The sequence below is a fragment of the Aphelocoma coerulescens genome, chromosome 2 (assembly GCF_041296385.1).
Source record: "Aphelocoma coerulescens isolate FSJ_1873_10779 chromosome 2, UR_Acoe_1.0, whole genome shotgun sequence".
Taxonomy (NCBI): Eukaryota; Metazoa; Chordata; class Aves; order Passeriformes; family Corvidae; genus Aphelocoma; species Aphelocoma coerulescens.
Window position 1 is genome coordinate 116,121,472 of NC_091015.1, and position 15,828 is coordinate 116,137,299.

Below are 15,828 nucleotides of genomic sequence, written 5' to 3' on the forward strand. Positions count from 1 at the left end.
AGAGGAACACTCAGCAAAGCTGACCTTGAGCTAACAGTAAATAGAATGGCTTTATTCTCACTCTTCTGAGGATTTAAAAGTTTAGTGATGAATTATAGAAAACTCCTGTTCCCAGGAAACACTCTCTATGTGGGATCATAACTATTCCATAAACTGGCAGACTGTGATCCTTGTGGTCTCATATTGATGTCACTGCAGTTTTATTCTGGGCTAAACTTCTCTGACCAAAATAGAAGTGCTCCTTATTTATGCCACTGCAAACAGTGCTAGCACAAATGGTTGATCAAAGCAACTGGTCCAGCTTGTAATGTCTGGGTTAGGACGAGCACTAGGAGCTGTGGTTCTGAGGTCTTGCACAGCTCAGGAAAAGGCTCATTTGCACAAATCTTTGTTACCCTAAACTTCTGCTGCAGTTTTGGTCCTTCATTAGACCACCCTCCTAGCCCTTGGCCCTCTGCCATCTCTCCAGTGATTCTTTGAGCCCCATAGACAAGGCTGCAGATTGGTTCTGTCATTTTAGTTCTTAATTTTCTCTCTGTGCGTTGTTTTGGTTCTTAATTTTCTCTCAGTGGTGAATTTTGCTCAGGATGATTCTCTTCAGGCGAATAGGAAAAGGCCAGTTTGGGGTCCCTCAAAGAACATCAAAGTGTTTACAGCTGGTAGTGAGTATACAGCAAACAATGCAGGACACTGAACATGTGGACTTAAACAGAGGAAAAGGCTTGACCATGACTGCGTTTCCTGTGCTGCAGCCTGCACTCTAGTAACGGGTGTCTTTGGGTGCCAACTTTTCCTTCATAAGCTGATGAAAATAGGTATTTGTGCTTGCAGCAGCTAGAAGGGCACCTATCCAAATGTGGTCTGCTCTGTAACACACACAGGGCTCTCTCTGCAGTGGTGGCAGCCCTTGGTGCTGCAGATCCTTTGATAATTTGCCCTGTACTAATCAACCTAACTCCTATTCCCACTGTGTGTCTGAGAACCATATCCTCATTTAGATTGCAAGATTATTGCAGCCTATGTGCTGAAAATAAATTGAAAATTATATTTTTTACCTTAAAGAATATAATTTAAAAAATACTTTCATGATTCTGAATACCTACCAAGATTTTCTTCCTTTGCAATTACTGCACCAGCCAAGAGAGATTGTCTCCATCAAATCACTCAATAAAATGACTTTCTGTCAGAGAAGCCTACTCACCTGACTTTGTGGAGAGGATCAAAGGGACTCCTTACTGCAAATGGTGTGCTGATTCTATTGGAATACAGTGTAATTTTGATACATATGTGCCACTTTAAGTTGCAAGTAATCTGCTAAAGGACTTTATAGTATTCTGCTTCACCGTGCAACAAAGGTGCAAAGAGGGAGGCATGGTCCCCAAAAGTGGTATATAGTCCCCAGCTTTGATTCTCTTACTGCTGTGAATGGTGAATTTTGTGTTACTGTTTTCTAGTACAATACTACTAACATAATTTTTAGGAAAGGGTTAGAGAAGTAACAGTTATCATATTTATGAAAAAAAAAAACCAACAACCCCACAAGAGGAAAGCATGCCCTTTCACCTGGACTGTACAACTAGAAAACAGAGAAGGCAGCATAAGAAATGTTCAGCACAAGGACAGGAAAAGCCTGTCCGACTCAATATGCCTGGTATTTTCTTTCTGCCCTTGTTTATCTGAAACTCACTTCCCTTCTTTTTTCGCTATGCTCCTCTAACTCATGCTGAACTGGTCTTAAATTTCCAGCACTTTTTCCATTAGCACTACGTAAAGTCTTGGCATAAAGTACTTGTGATGGCAACATTTCCCACTTTCGTCTAAGTTTTGAACTTGGGGAAACTCTAATCTCTTTGCCTGTAGTTTTAAAGGCCAGTGCAGACAGTGAGCACACAGCTTTCGTCTGATAGCTGTGTATGCTTTACAACTTTGCTGAGTTTTAAAATTCTTGTGCCAATTTAGATTAGTCTGAAAACTGATCTCATAGACTTTTAGATAACCACGGTTGCTGTGGCCATGCTTTTTGACTAGTTTGGCATGGAGATGTCACTTCAGTATTTCTTTTCCCACTTAATCATTGACAGGACAAGAAATATCGGAAGAAATCCATAATTTTCCCTTGTGCATTAGTTTTTAATCAACTGGGAAACATCTGTCATATTGCATGAGGCAGGTAAATTTCTGATAGTTGTGAGGCACGAAGTGAATGTACTCCTTCAGAAGCTGTGCCCATTGATTTATAAAAGTCCCATTCAAACTACACATGCCTCAAAAATTTCAGAATGTTTAAAACTTATTCTTCAACTAACCCTGCCATTTGTAATGATCTCTTTTCTTCCTTAAAAATAGCTATACATCATTCTCTTTTGTTCTTTGGGAGACAATTTTTATTCTACTCTAGCTCTTAGTCTTTGTTCTGTACCTTTTATCCAGTAATCTTTGATGTGGAACAATGCTAAGTATCCTCTGAAAACCTAATTAAATTAGAATTCCCTTTATCTATCGTGGCAGTAATATCTTCAAAGAATTCTAACAAGTTAGTTAAGGTTGAATTCTTTTGCTTCATTATTGTCCAAGTACTTTGAGATGTTATCCTTCTAACAGTGAGCTCTTTTAAATAGCTTTCAATAAATTCTTAAAACAGTCTTCAAAAGTTATTGGATCCCCATTTCATCCTATCTTTCCCATGTGACATTGTTGATGATTGACCTTAAATTATGTATCTTTGTTGTTTTATACAAGGATCCCAATGTAAGATAGTGAACTTCATACAAAAAATAAACTATATGTTCAAAGGTTCTCATTCTCTTTCTCCTCTTACCTATTAATGCTCATGAACATTGCTTTGATTAAATGAAATTATACCAACCAATTACATTATATGCCTGACAGAATATATTTTTTCCTCCTTGAATTTGAAGAATGATTGCTAGTGAGAACAGTTTGTTTTGTATTTCCTCTACAAAGAATGGAAACATAATAAAGACTTAAAAAGACTGGTTTAGCATGAGTATTTAACCCCATATTAACCTCCTAATTTTCACTTTTCAAAATTCCAGTCAATATGTGAATTTGATATATAGATGAACAAGAGCACTCGGATTCATATAATGTCTTAGGATTGAGAGCTATGCTATCACTTATGATGGATTAATTTTAATTTAATTTTAAAAATAATTTCTAGGGTTTGGAGTTTGGGGTTTTTTTTCTGTAATGCTCTGGAAGTCCCAGCTTGCCAATTCGTGTTCCATTTGCATAGCCATAAGCATACCTTAAGCTTACTGGAATAATTTAATTTTTCTTAGTAATTTCACTAGTGCTTGCAAAGGACCTACTCAACACTTGGCTTTCCTGAGCTGAAGGGCTTTCTAGGCTGATTCCATTCCTGTTGCTGCCAGGTCCCTCCCACTGTGTGACCTTTCAGTTCCTTTTCCATAGCTTCTATACCCACGGTAAGGCCCAGGGCCTCCTCCAGCACTGAGTTAACCAGACACTTTTGCAGCCCTGAAAATCATGGCTAATGAGCCCAACGTAAGCAGCAGCGCCCAAGGAGAGGGAACCCCTCATCAGGATCCCCACTTGAGGGCTTGCAGCAGCCCTGTTCCCTCCTCTGCTGTGCCAAGCTACAGATGGAATGGGTTTGCAGTGGCCTCCGTAGCTGGTGATGTCAGTGGTATAACCATTTCTGTTTAAACAGAGGAACTTTAATGGTGCCCTTTTTACATTAACAGTACTGTCTAGGTATTTGCATGAGCTAAACAAAAGTTATGAAAAATCAGGGGTATATTTAACTGGAACCCCACTTTTTTCTGTTTTGTTTAGGTGGTATATCCTTTCTGGCAGGTTTACAAGCATGTGTCAGACAACTGTTTTACAACAAAAACATTCTGCTACAGTCATGGGTTGATAGAATGACTGACTATCATTTAAGAGGCCCTTTGTTCTGACTTCTCATATGTTTCCTCATGTGCTAACAGTCTGAGATTCATTTCTCTCTGAAATTGAATTCATATGTTCGGGAGAAAAAAACCCTATCCCCTCATTCTTGAACTATGAGGTCTTTTTCTTTCCCCCCATGACTGATTTTCATAGTCCTGTAACTGATTCTCATAGTCTGAAATGATAATTTTATAGCTGCAGTGAGCACAGAAGAAGTGAAGCTCAGCCCCAGGAAGCAGGTAACTGCCTGGACTACCTGTGGAGAGCTGTGCTGAGACACCCATGTCAACTTTGAAAGAGGTGCCCTGAGCACAGAAAGCATCCCTGTTGCTGCTTCACAGAGGGGACTCCCTGCTCTCATCCCTTTTAACACAGACCTCAGACACAGACATTCATTAATAGCAGCCCGCTGAGGCAGTGAAATACTATACCAATAAGAATTGCCTGCAGTCACAAGCTGAAACAGAGCCAGGAGCTCAGCCCAGCTTAGAGTTCCAGTCTAGTGCCTTTTACCACTTCCTTCTCTCACATGACTATTTACGTTACTGACCTTTGGAAGAAAACAACAACCCCCAACTAGATATTTATATATGCTCAGATTTGAACACAGGATTCCTGCTTTTGAAAAACCTTTAATACCTCTGCAGTCCAAAGATCTCAGTAAAGCCCAGTGTATCCAAGGGAAAGCACATACTGAAGTTGAAATTTGAATTCTCCTAACATTTAAACAGAGATGTAACCAGCCTGGTAAATCCTGTTTCACCACATTATTTCCCTTTGGCACAGAATAAAGGAATCTAGGGACAGTTGCTGGGTGGCTTCTAGGAAAAGTGAAGCAACAAAGTGTTAAGGTAACAGTGGTTTAGCTCTTACAGGGATTTCAGGAGCATGGTCTAGATTGCTCTCTACTGCAGACTTCAAGCTAACCATCCTTGAGAGGAGAGCATTTCCAAAGCTGAACAGTGGTCTCAGGTGCCTCAGTTTCAGATAAGCATATGGTGAACCAAGTGTCTATTTACATTGTGGAAGTAAAAATGCTATCACTTGGTTGTCATCTTCCCACAAGTTTATAAAATGTTCCATTTGTTGAATTTATTTGCTTAAAATTGAATTTTTTAACTCACTTTTACTGATCTCAGTGCCCCTCTGGATATCAGAGAGTGTCAAGTGGTTCAACTAGACTCTGTCACCAGGGCAGGTGGCCAACTCTCTGTGGAGGGCATGCTGTCCCCCTTTGCTGAGCAAATGTTACCTGAGCCCAGTCCTAGATCACCAACCTCCACCACCAAACACAGGATTTTGGCTTGGAGAGGGCACCACAGATGCAATGAGCAAATGCAGCATAGCAGTGCCTCAGTTTCTAGATAACCTTGGGGTCATTAGAAGTCACTGTAATTCAGAGCAACACTTATGTCCTCCTAGAAAGTGAAACTGTTGTAAAAGCAGAAGAGTGATATGTGAGTGCTCAAATTAAAAATAAGCAAGGATAAGAGCAACTTATCTCTTTAGGTTTTCAGAGCTAATTCATCTAGAAGTATCATTTCATCACATCAATAGGATGTGATGCCCTTTTACAGTGGTATCTAACATAAATTAAACTGGGAAAAAGTCGACTAACTCTAAAATTAGGGGACAGTTTGAGTTACCTGCCTCCAAAAAGCTTTCTAAGGGAATTCCTTACATGTCTGTGTTATCAGTTAGTATGCAACATGAACTGATACAGGAATATATGTAAAATACAAATACTGTACTTTGAGCTTCCTGCATTCTAAAGAATGGTATGGTAGTCTGGGAAGAAAAAGATGTTGTTTTATTGTAAAGAAGTCCTAATGCACCAACGATCTTTGTGTTCAAACACTGACAGCAAAGTCAAAACACAGCTGTGAGGTCTAATTTTAGGGGCCACTAACCTTGATCATGCTCTTTTAATAATCCTCCTATTTGGAAATTCAAAGATTCAAGGAGGGCATAACCTTGAGGGTTTTAACCAGTCCTTGAAACCAGTATTCACAATGTGTCATCTGATTTTAGAAACAATATTATCAGAATGCACTGGTAAATAGTGGCTTGACCATGAGGTCTTTCTCTGGTGTAGGTACAAAATTAGGATGCCCTGGAAGCTGAAATGCCATTTTAAATATAAATAACACAGAGAATGTTTTGGCTGAAAGAGATGTGCTAGGAGTCTAATATCACACTCCTGTGTCAATCATAATATAGACAATGAAAAGAAATTAAAGTCCTTCAGTTTTCAAATCTTCCACCAAACTACTTCTCATAACAGATTGTCCCTCTGAAGAGGAACTTTGTTAGGGTTTTCTGGTAAATAAATGAGGAATTACTGAAAAGTCCTGAAATGAACCTTATTCTTAAATCTTCTTTCTTTTTTCTGAGCATTCCAGGTTGAATCTTAGCAAACTAAAGCTTTTATACATATTGGAGCCCTGCTGGTTTTGCAAAGCTGAAGAATTTGCTACTTTCAAATGTATTACTCATATGAAACCTTCTTACATGACAGCTGACTTTCAGTAAGCAGAAGAAGTATGTAAACAGTGACTATTCATGTAATTTTATTCAGTTAGAGAAACCTGTGATTTGTAAAAGGAATGAAATAAAACAAGACTGTGCATCTATTAAAACATAAAGACTAAGGGAGATTTTAGTCCTGTCCTGCAGCTCAATGGCAGCATTTGAATGATGCCCTGCACAACCAATCTGAAAGTGCCAGAAGGACAATCCCAGTGTACAGCATTTCTGCAGAAGGGAACAGAACTAAGCTAAACCTGGAAGAGTTAAAACTGTGCCAATCATATACAGTATTCTCTGTTGCTGTTAGGAATCTCTTGCCTGAGCAAGCTTTGCTTGTGATGGCACAGATGAATAATATTCCAGGATGGCATTAAAGGAAAGTTCCACAGCAAAATATACTCCCCTATCATTTTTCTACCTCATGACCACAACTCTGTACAGTCCCTCCCACATAACTACTCAGTTGTATTTCAAAATCAGAATGATTCCCTACATTCCTGGTTAGCACATTCAGAGGTTAAACATAAACCAGAAACCAACACTGATTATCATTAAGCATTCCTGTGCCAAATACCTTGCTGAAGCAAAATGATAAAAGTTCAGCACGTAATTCTTGGCAGGTATGGCTGATAATTTTTTTATGCTTCTATTAATATTCTTGGTTTACTATGGTCTCACAGTTACTTTTATTCATCTATATAAGTCCACTTTGTTTAGTCTTGTGAGCTATTGTTTCTGATTCAGTACTGTATCACGTACTGAAAACAGGCTGCAGGAGTTCACAGCTCATGATTATATACTGTAATGAACTACTGTGGAGCTAAGGTGGTATCATGTGAAATGGCAAAATGTTGTGTGAAATCTAACTCTAAAAGGCAGCTGCAGAAAGTGTGCACCTATTTGCTCACAATTTTTTCTCACTTAACCTGAATGTGCACTGTGGGATGGACTGTAGTTTGGTTTTACATCCTATCTAGTCTTGTATTTATTAGCACAGACTGTTCCCATCCAATTGTCAAAGATTTTTTCACTGATCATGTTCTTCAGTATGTAGGAATGTTTTTTTCTTGTTACTCTCTCCCAGGGTCTCCAGGCAATCCTGAAAAGGGTGGAAAGAAATGAGCTGTTCAGAGGCCCTGGTCTGTGCATCTGCAGTTCATGGAATGGAACAGTCTTTCAATTGATTCATCACTAACACAGTATTTAAACCCTGTCATTATCAGAAAGCACTTGTTCCTGATAGTGCAAATTGATGAGGTTTTCTGAACTTAGTTGAAACTGGCATCAGAAATAAAGCCACAAACCTAAAAAATATTAAAGCATGTGGGAATACTTGAGACACATATGGAATGATATGCAGTTGATCTTATGTGTTATATCTTGCTGTTACTGGCCTTCTCCATACTCTGATGCATTCATGTAGATTACAGGCTAGATGATGAGAAGGTGTATCAGCCTCTAGAACACCTACAGATTTGATTACACTCCTCCAGAACTCAGAAGTGACATACATTACTAGGATCTATCCAAATCCCATTCCTTCTTACATGAAAGTTGATAAAAAGGAAAATAGTGTCAGCACATTAAGTACTTGGCAGTGCAATTAAACTTACTTCTTCTTGTTTGATAAGAACAGTGTTACCATGGATTCATAACACAATGGGTTCTGCTTATGCAATAAAACCCACCACCTTATCCTAGCACTTCAAGTCCAGCAAGTATTGGCAGATATAACTTCCAAGAAAGGCTGCCAGACACAGGCAGAACAAGTCACGGAAAAAAAAGGAATTTCTCTTTTTTTTCTTCAAATGGGAGAATTCAGATAAGTGTTTACTGCCTTTGTTTAGTGACACTGGAATAGATTCTGATACAGGCCACTTAAAATAGTAAAAGGTTAAACATTAAAAAAATGCAAGAAAGTGTAAAGTAAATAAAGTTATGGAATCCTCTTGAGTATTCGAAATAGCTTAAAAAATTTCATTAGAATCCCTCAAATCTGATTGTCTGCAAAACATAATCATTCAGATCCTGTTTAAAGATAAACATACTGTGATAAAAATTTGACTAGCTTAGCCTTTCCTGGATTAGGTCAAAAAGACTGCAAAGGTGTGAAAGACTGGCAAAGAAAAATGTTTTCATAGATATATTTTCTTTAAAACACCTTTAAAACCTCTGATTTTCAAGGTCCTTATAAAAATAGCCAGCGGGAAAAAAAAAAATTAACTGTTCCTAGATAGCTCTTTTATAAGCAAGAGCAAATGAATCATGGCATAACAGAGATTTTTCGTCTCACTTTTCCGATCAAAGTAATTCTTGTTTAAGAACTGGGTTGAAGCATTAAAAAGCAAAGATGATCTATCCTCTTCTTCCTAAAATCTTTCTTTTTTTCTGGTCTTCCAACCTGAGATACTCCCTTTATCTCCCCATAAGATCAAAAAAAATATGATCAGAATTAGAAATACTTCTTCTCCAAGGATTTTGTGTGGTTCCTCTTCTTGACGATGTTTTCAAACATCCCAATGAAAGTAGAATTTCCTTGCCACAGAGAAACCCCCCAAAACACCACTGGAGAAGTCTACAACTGAGATAAAAACTTCCTTTTAAGGATTTTGGGTTTTTCACTAAACTCTCCTCGAAGTCAACCAAAACAGTTCACTCTGCTCCTAGGAGGCATTTCAGCATTACTTGGGGGGTTTTTTGTCAACTGCTTTTCCCTTAGAAGAGGGAACATTCTTGTCTACTTTGCTCTTTCCCACATGTGTTTTGCTGTGAGTGTCTTAAATTCCCATCAATCTTATCAGATTTAGTCATAGAATTTGAGTAGGTTAGAATTTGTTTGTTGGAAAAATAATCTTAAAAAAATAAATCGTAATCTGAAGTTCTTAGTTGATGCACCCCTGTTGCATATCTAAAGGAATTTTGAGAATAGTAGCACTGATTTTGGAAGATTTTCTGACTACATTTAAAGAGCAAAATTGTGGGAAAAACTTTTGGCCAATGGCCAAAGCATTTTGCTTTGTTCAGGAATGTATTCTGTCCTTGTCTGCTTGTTCATTGCTAGCTGCAGTGTGAAAAATTAATCTTTAAGCCTTTGGACAATACAAATCACTGTTTATGGACTGCCAATGTTTATTATTCTTCCTACCAAAATCCATATTCAAAACAACAAGAATGAAGAAATATGTTTTGACCTCTATTTAATGAAACATAAATTTACCTAACTATTTAAATCCTGTTCTCATTTAGCTGAGTTTAGCCAGAATAACTTAGTCCATGCATCATGCAATGTGACAAATCAGCTACATGATGCATGAAAAAATCCTGAAGAACTTGATCAAGAAAAAGTGTATTAGCTTAGAAAGTTGTTGATTTTCAAATGCAACTACTGGGACACAAGAGGAGTAGCAGATGTGGCTCTAATACTAATTTTGTCTGAGAGGAGCAGCTATTAGGCAGTCATTAGACACCAGCCTCTTCCTGTGATGCGGACGTGGGTTTTCCATAAAACACCTGTCTGGCTACTGCTGGCTGTGGGCCAAAATACCTGTGACAAATACAAGCATCTGTTTATGGGCAGCTGCTAATCCTCTGTCACACAGGATATGAGATGTGAATGGAAAAAATTAATCTTGTAATAGAAAATTCCAACATTAGAAGATATCTTATCAAGCACAGAGTATGTTCTTGAACTTTTATTATTACTACTTAGAAAAACAAATTCAATTATTGCTATAAAGTTCTAGTTATTTTCCTTCAAATAAAACTTGATGTTGATTACATTTTTTGGTGATGGAATTCACGATTCCTTTATTTAATTTTTTTTCTTGTTCTAAATGACCTTATTAAAACCATGAAATTTAACCTAGTTAAATCTTGCTCTAATTTAATCTAGTTCAGATCACAAGAGCAGAAATCCATCTGTTCACCTACTTTACATGTGAAACCATTACATAACCTAGTTTTGCACGAAATATTAAACTTAATATACTTTTCAACATCCCTGGGCTAAAAAGAGAGCTGAGCTTCTAATAAAATCAGAAATTAGTTGATCTGAGCATAATGAAGTGTGATATGCTACATTTTATAGAGGACAGAATTAGATGTGTCTGGTTTAAGGACATCATGAAAGCATAATATTTTCCATTTGTAATAGTAACAAATGGTCAATTTCTGCTGTCCTGCTGCTTATAACAACGTGGGCAGATGGCTCTCAGTGTAGGAGAGATCAATCAAACAATGTCAAACTCTTGAACAAAAGAATGAATAACCTATATGAATAACCTATAAAATGAGGCCAGTTAAACATAGTGCCTATAATGAAAATATAAATTGATGTAACAATGTTACTATTCTGTACTAAGAGATCTGGTATTTAACAGGATCCATATTTTGAACTTAGCTTACCCATCCTATAAAAAAATTAGTATTGACAAGCCTTTGCATCCTTTATTTTTTTCTACTGTAATTAATCGTATTTTGTAATTGTCAGACCATTCTGGAAGAATTGAATCAGGTTGCTCTAGGACCAGAAGTGATTTACTTTGCTAACTTCCATGAAACGATCTTTGCTGGTTTTAAGAGTAGTTTTCTGAATGAATCTTCATCTAATATACCTTTTTACCAAATTTTGGTGAATGAGGTAACAGAATGACAACCTATTCCAAGTGTGATGAAAGGACCAAAAGCCATAGCAAAACCAAATTTGCTAGATGAGAAACTCTTGTCACTGAGAGGGAAAAATTCAAATGTAAACCAATTCAATTCTTTAACCCATAGTGCTATTTTAAGGATTGGCATCCCTGGAGTGGACAAGGTCATTTTAGAAAGGGAATAGCAGCTGCTAATTTGAGAGTTAGTAAGACAAGTGAAGGTATTTATGGTAGTTGTAATAGTATGAAGAATGACCTCCACAAAATCTCAAGAATCTGCAGTGAAGCACTCCAGTAAAACTACTCTAATTATTAACAAAGCTTCAATTACACCCCACACCACATGCCAACAGTTGTCAGTGGCTACCATACTAAAGATCCTTGGTGAGCCTACAAGGATGTAGCATAATCCTCATTCTCTTTACCCCAGTTGTCCAAACTTTTTTATTGTTAATATTCTTATGCTAGGTATTTCAAACATAAAAGGTTTTTTGCCAAACATGAATGATGTCTGTTTGATCTGATCAGAAATGTAGTGAGCTGTCCAGGAAAACAGAGACAGGTATAGTATTTTGGTGAATGTAATGAGAGGACTTTCAACTACAGGTTGAATTCATTATTTTAACCTGCACTTGCTTCTCTGACATCTATTGTCACCTAAATGCCTCTATATCCATATGTAGAACTTGCTTCTGAAAAAACATCTTGCCTTGTTTCCAGGTCGGATATAATAATAAGATATCACATTTTAATCGGTTACAATATCCTGAAAATCAGGTAAATCTCTCCTACAGAAACCAGAGCAGCCAGTTGGTCTGTTGTGGCTACTGAGCATGCCAAACATTGTGCACAGAAGCCAAAAGGTAAAACATGGATTTAAATAAGGTTTCACAAGAAGCAAACCTCGTGCAGACATGGAAAACTTTGGACAGGAGGAGAATGGAAGCAAATGGACCAGCTTTCACAATAGGAGAGGCCCAGATGGCAACACGTGTCTTCTTGAATATAGTTGCTGTACTCCCAAAGGTTCCCTTAAGGAAGGGAAAGATACCTTTTACTTTCAGGATGGTGGTTAGTTTTAGATTTAAAAAAAAAAAAAGAGTGCTAGAGATTTGTGAATGCCATGTGTGCAAAACTGCATGAAGATCCAGAGAAGGATGGGTGAAGGGTCTTTCTCAGAAGCTGGACTCAGTGTCAGATGGTTGCCTCAAGGGCCTATTTGTCAGAGGAGATGGTTGGCAAGGTTCCACAATTGAAGAACAAGAAGGCATGCTAAAAAAGGAAAAGCCTGATGCTTGATGGTTTAATATGGAGATTTTCACGGAATGAATTTTGATAAGAAATGAACCTGGACCAACTCTAGTGTCAATTCATGACATTAAATGGATGATGTGATGTCTGCCTAAGTTCACTTCTGTGTTTCATTCACGTACATTTTGCATTTCTATAGATTTTTCAAATGCTGCAAAGCCTTTTTCCAGCAAAAGTGAATGACCTCTCTATGACCTGTAAAGTAAGCATTTTATCCCTATTTTATAGGAGTCTGGGGCACTGATTAGTTAACTGACCTGGTAATACACCCAACAGAGCTGTGGCAGAACTGGAAGCAGAACATTGATCTTTTCCTATGGCTTATTACCCTGTGCCTTCATATGACAGAAAGTCAAACTATTTCACTTTCTTTCCCAATGGTTCATGTCCTTTGTACATGTACCTTAGCCTCAGAAATCTGCCTCAATATCTTCAGATCCATCCTTCTGCATCTTTTCTGAGAATTCTCAGAATTCCTCAGCAATTCTAGCTGCCCTCTTTACTCCATCGTGCTCTGGAGGTATGTGCCATAGCTTGGTGAGCAGTTTATGCCCCATCTGGCACATCAACAGGCAAAACATGAAGGATAATGAGTTAACTTTTGCACAGAAAGACTGCTGACTGGGTTTCTCTTCTCTAGTTCTGTGACAGTTCTTGTGAAACTTGTATGAATTTAACTGTTTTTAAAATTTTCATTCTTCCATCACACCTCTTTACATTGCCTAATTAGGTCAAATTGATTGGGGGGGAGGTGGGAATTGACATAAAATACATGATTGCAATATACCATGCCTCTAAAGAAATTAATTAAAACCAAGCCTAATCTAAATCAAATATATACTCCATATTGAAGAATAAATTGCACTGAAAAAGTAGAAACAAACTTTTGTGGGATTATTCCTAGAACAACTTAATATTGAATTTCTTTCATGTTCCTTTGAAACTCTGGTAATTGTGAATATCTGAGGTGAGGAATGAGACTGTAAAGTTAAGGCATAAATCCTTGGGTCTTGTTTTTCCAGTCAGAGGAGAGACTGCAGGGAGGAAATATTCTGTAGGGCAACTGATCTATGAAGCTGAGCTAGATCATTCAGTCTTTCACCCCTAATTGTTTTATGGATCCATTACATATAAGGATTTTTCCTAGCCAATATTTGGCGAAGGAAAAGGCCACTGCTTGACAAACGGCCTTTCGGTTCCTGTTCTGTCTGAGCCTCCTGATCCCACTTTGTTTCCCTGTCTGGCATTAGCCTTCTGTTTGGCTGAGTTACAGGTGGGTAGTGTTATTACACCAGGAGTGCTTGGCTTGTGTAAATACATTTCTGTCAGTATTTATCATAACAAACTCTTTTTCCCTTTCAGTGGATTCCTAATTAGAGTCTGAAAGCTGTTTCAAGGCTGTCTTAATATATCAAGGGCCCAGTTCTTCTTTCAGATACGTAAAAGTAAGACCAAGGACTGTAATAGAATCAGTATAGATTTAGGCCAGTGAGATGAAAGTCTAACCCAAGTTTCTGCTTAGGAATATGTTTTCAACTATTTGGGAAAAATAAATAACATGATGTATTTTTTGTGTTAATAGCTCAATGAAGGTGATTTTTTTTTTTTTTTCTCGATGAAAGTGATTTTCATTATGCTTTATTCCCATGGAGAATGTGTGGTTGTGATGAACACCTGCTGGTGAGAAGGCTGCAGGCAGTGTTACTGGATGTAGAGTGCAGCTTAGCTGTCTTTGTCTAGCAGAGGTTAAAAACCTTTGAAGAGCTACAGCAAGGAAAAGCAGTGAGGACAGGCTCACTCTACAGCTGGTGACAGGATTGTCCAGAGGCACAAGGTATTTTAGGGCCTCTATTTCCCCTCGTGCAGATAATGTCAAGATGTCAAGAAGATTGATAAGGACATTTCTAGCAGGAATGTAATGTCTCCTATCGCAGGAGCAGAGACTAAACTGAAGATCTATTCACACGAGAGCAAGCACGCTGGAGTGAGCACACTAGCACTCAGGGAATTGCTTTAGGAGAACATGATGCCAAAATTCACCAACAAGACTTCTAGCAGCCTACTCCAAAGGGAATCTGGCATACAGATAATGTAGGTGAGGGAGTATTTTTTTCACAAGGAGATACTTCATATTTACAGATTCCCCGTGAATGAATATGCTGAGGGTTGGAGATATTCCCATGATCTACTATGAACAGCACAAAGGAAGAGCTTAGTCCTTTTAATCTGACTAGGAAACACGGGCTTGTCCAGCACTATCCTGTTCATTCTTAAAGCAGTCTCAGCTGGTTTTCTCTAACAGGATTGATTCAGAACAATCATAGGGGATTTTGATTATTTTTTCTGAAAAATGAAAAGTTCTTATGACATGCAAACAGTCATAAGAACTTTGTCTGCCAAAGTCTGATAGGAAATAGATTCTGAACATGACATTTCTTTTTCCTTAGATCAGTGTGAATGGAGCTCTTGACTCCCAACACTTTGCTATTTTTCTGTTGCTTAATTTAATCCTTCAGTTATAATTGCCAATTTGGTTTAAATGTGACAGTTTGTTTTAGTTACAGGGCATCTGAAGTTCATAGTAGTTTCAGCACTGAATTCAACATGCAAATGTGAAATGAGGGCAGTAGAGCAGAAAGATGTCCTACAGTTTACTGCCAAACCAAGGCTTAACTCTGTTAAGTCCAACATAAATGCTTAGGTATTTTTGATTTTATTTTTCCTGAGTCTGTTTAGCCCAGTGCTGTGTTTGTTCTAACTTCTGATAGCTAGAAAGATCATAACAGAGGAATCACTTGTTGATAAAGGATGAGAAGGTCGAAAAACAACTAATGTTTTTACAGACATAGTTGATGTTTTTTTTGAGAAACCTATGAAGTAAGCTATTACTTCATACAGGGTAGGTATTTTTATTTCCAGAACCCAGAATTAATTAGTGTGTGTGTGTGTGACTCTGGTTTGTACCTCTCTTTACCACCTTAGGGCAATTGCTTATGGCTGCTGTAAAAAAGCATATTGTCATGTGGAATCTTACAGCTGTATCTGTCTGTACCAATTAATTTGAATATGGCATTAGCAAACCCAGGCACATGAAAAACACGGAATGCCAAGATTTCCAAACCACTGGAGTGTTTTCCAGGATTGTATCCTGATTAAGTGATTCATGACCTCATTTACAGGAACCAATTGATCCCAGAGCGCAATATGCTGAACAGCACATTCCTGAAAGGAATTTGCTGATGTATTAACAAATTGTGATCCTAAGCAGTCCTGTTTTAAATTTGATCAAGCACTTGATATCCTAGCAACATTTGAAAGGGAGGCTGAGTCCTGAGAAGAAAATGAGTGTAATCATTTGTGGAACAGCAGTGGCATTTTTACGAAGAAAGCCATCTGATGTGGC

The 15,828-nt window shown here is 37.9% G+C and overlaps 1 long non-coding RNA gene across 1 annotated transcript in view; it reads left to right on the forward strand.

Moving 5' to 3' along the window:
* Positions 1 to 7,012: 7,012 nt before the first annotated feature.
* LOC138105879 (uncharacterized) overlaps positions 7,013 to 15,828 on the forward strand; it is a 31,907-nt gene continuing 23,091 nt past the window's right edge. Inside the window, exon 1 of the long non-coding RNA XR_011148761.1 lies at positions 7,013 to 7,085. This is a non-coding gene — a long non-coding RNA (uncharacterized lncRNA). The remainder of the gene's footprint in view (positions 7,086 to 15,828) is intronic.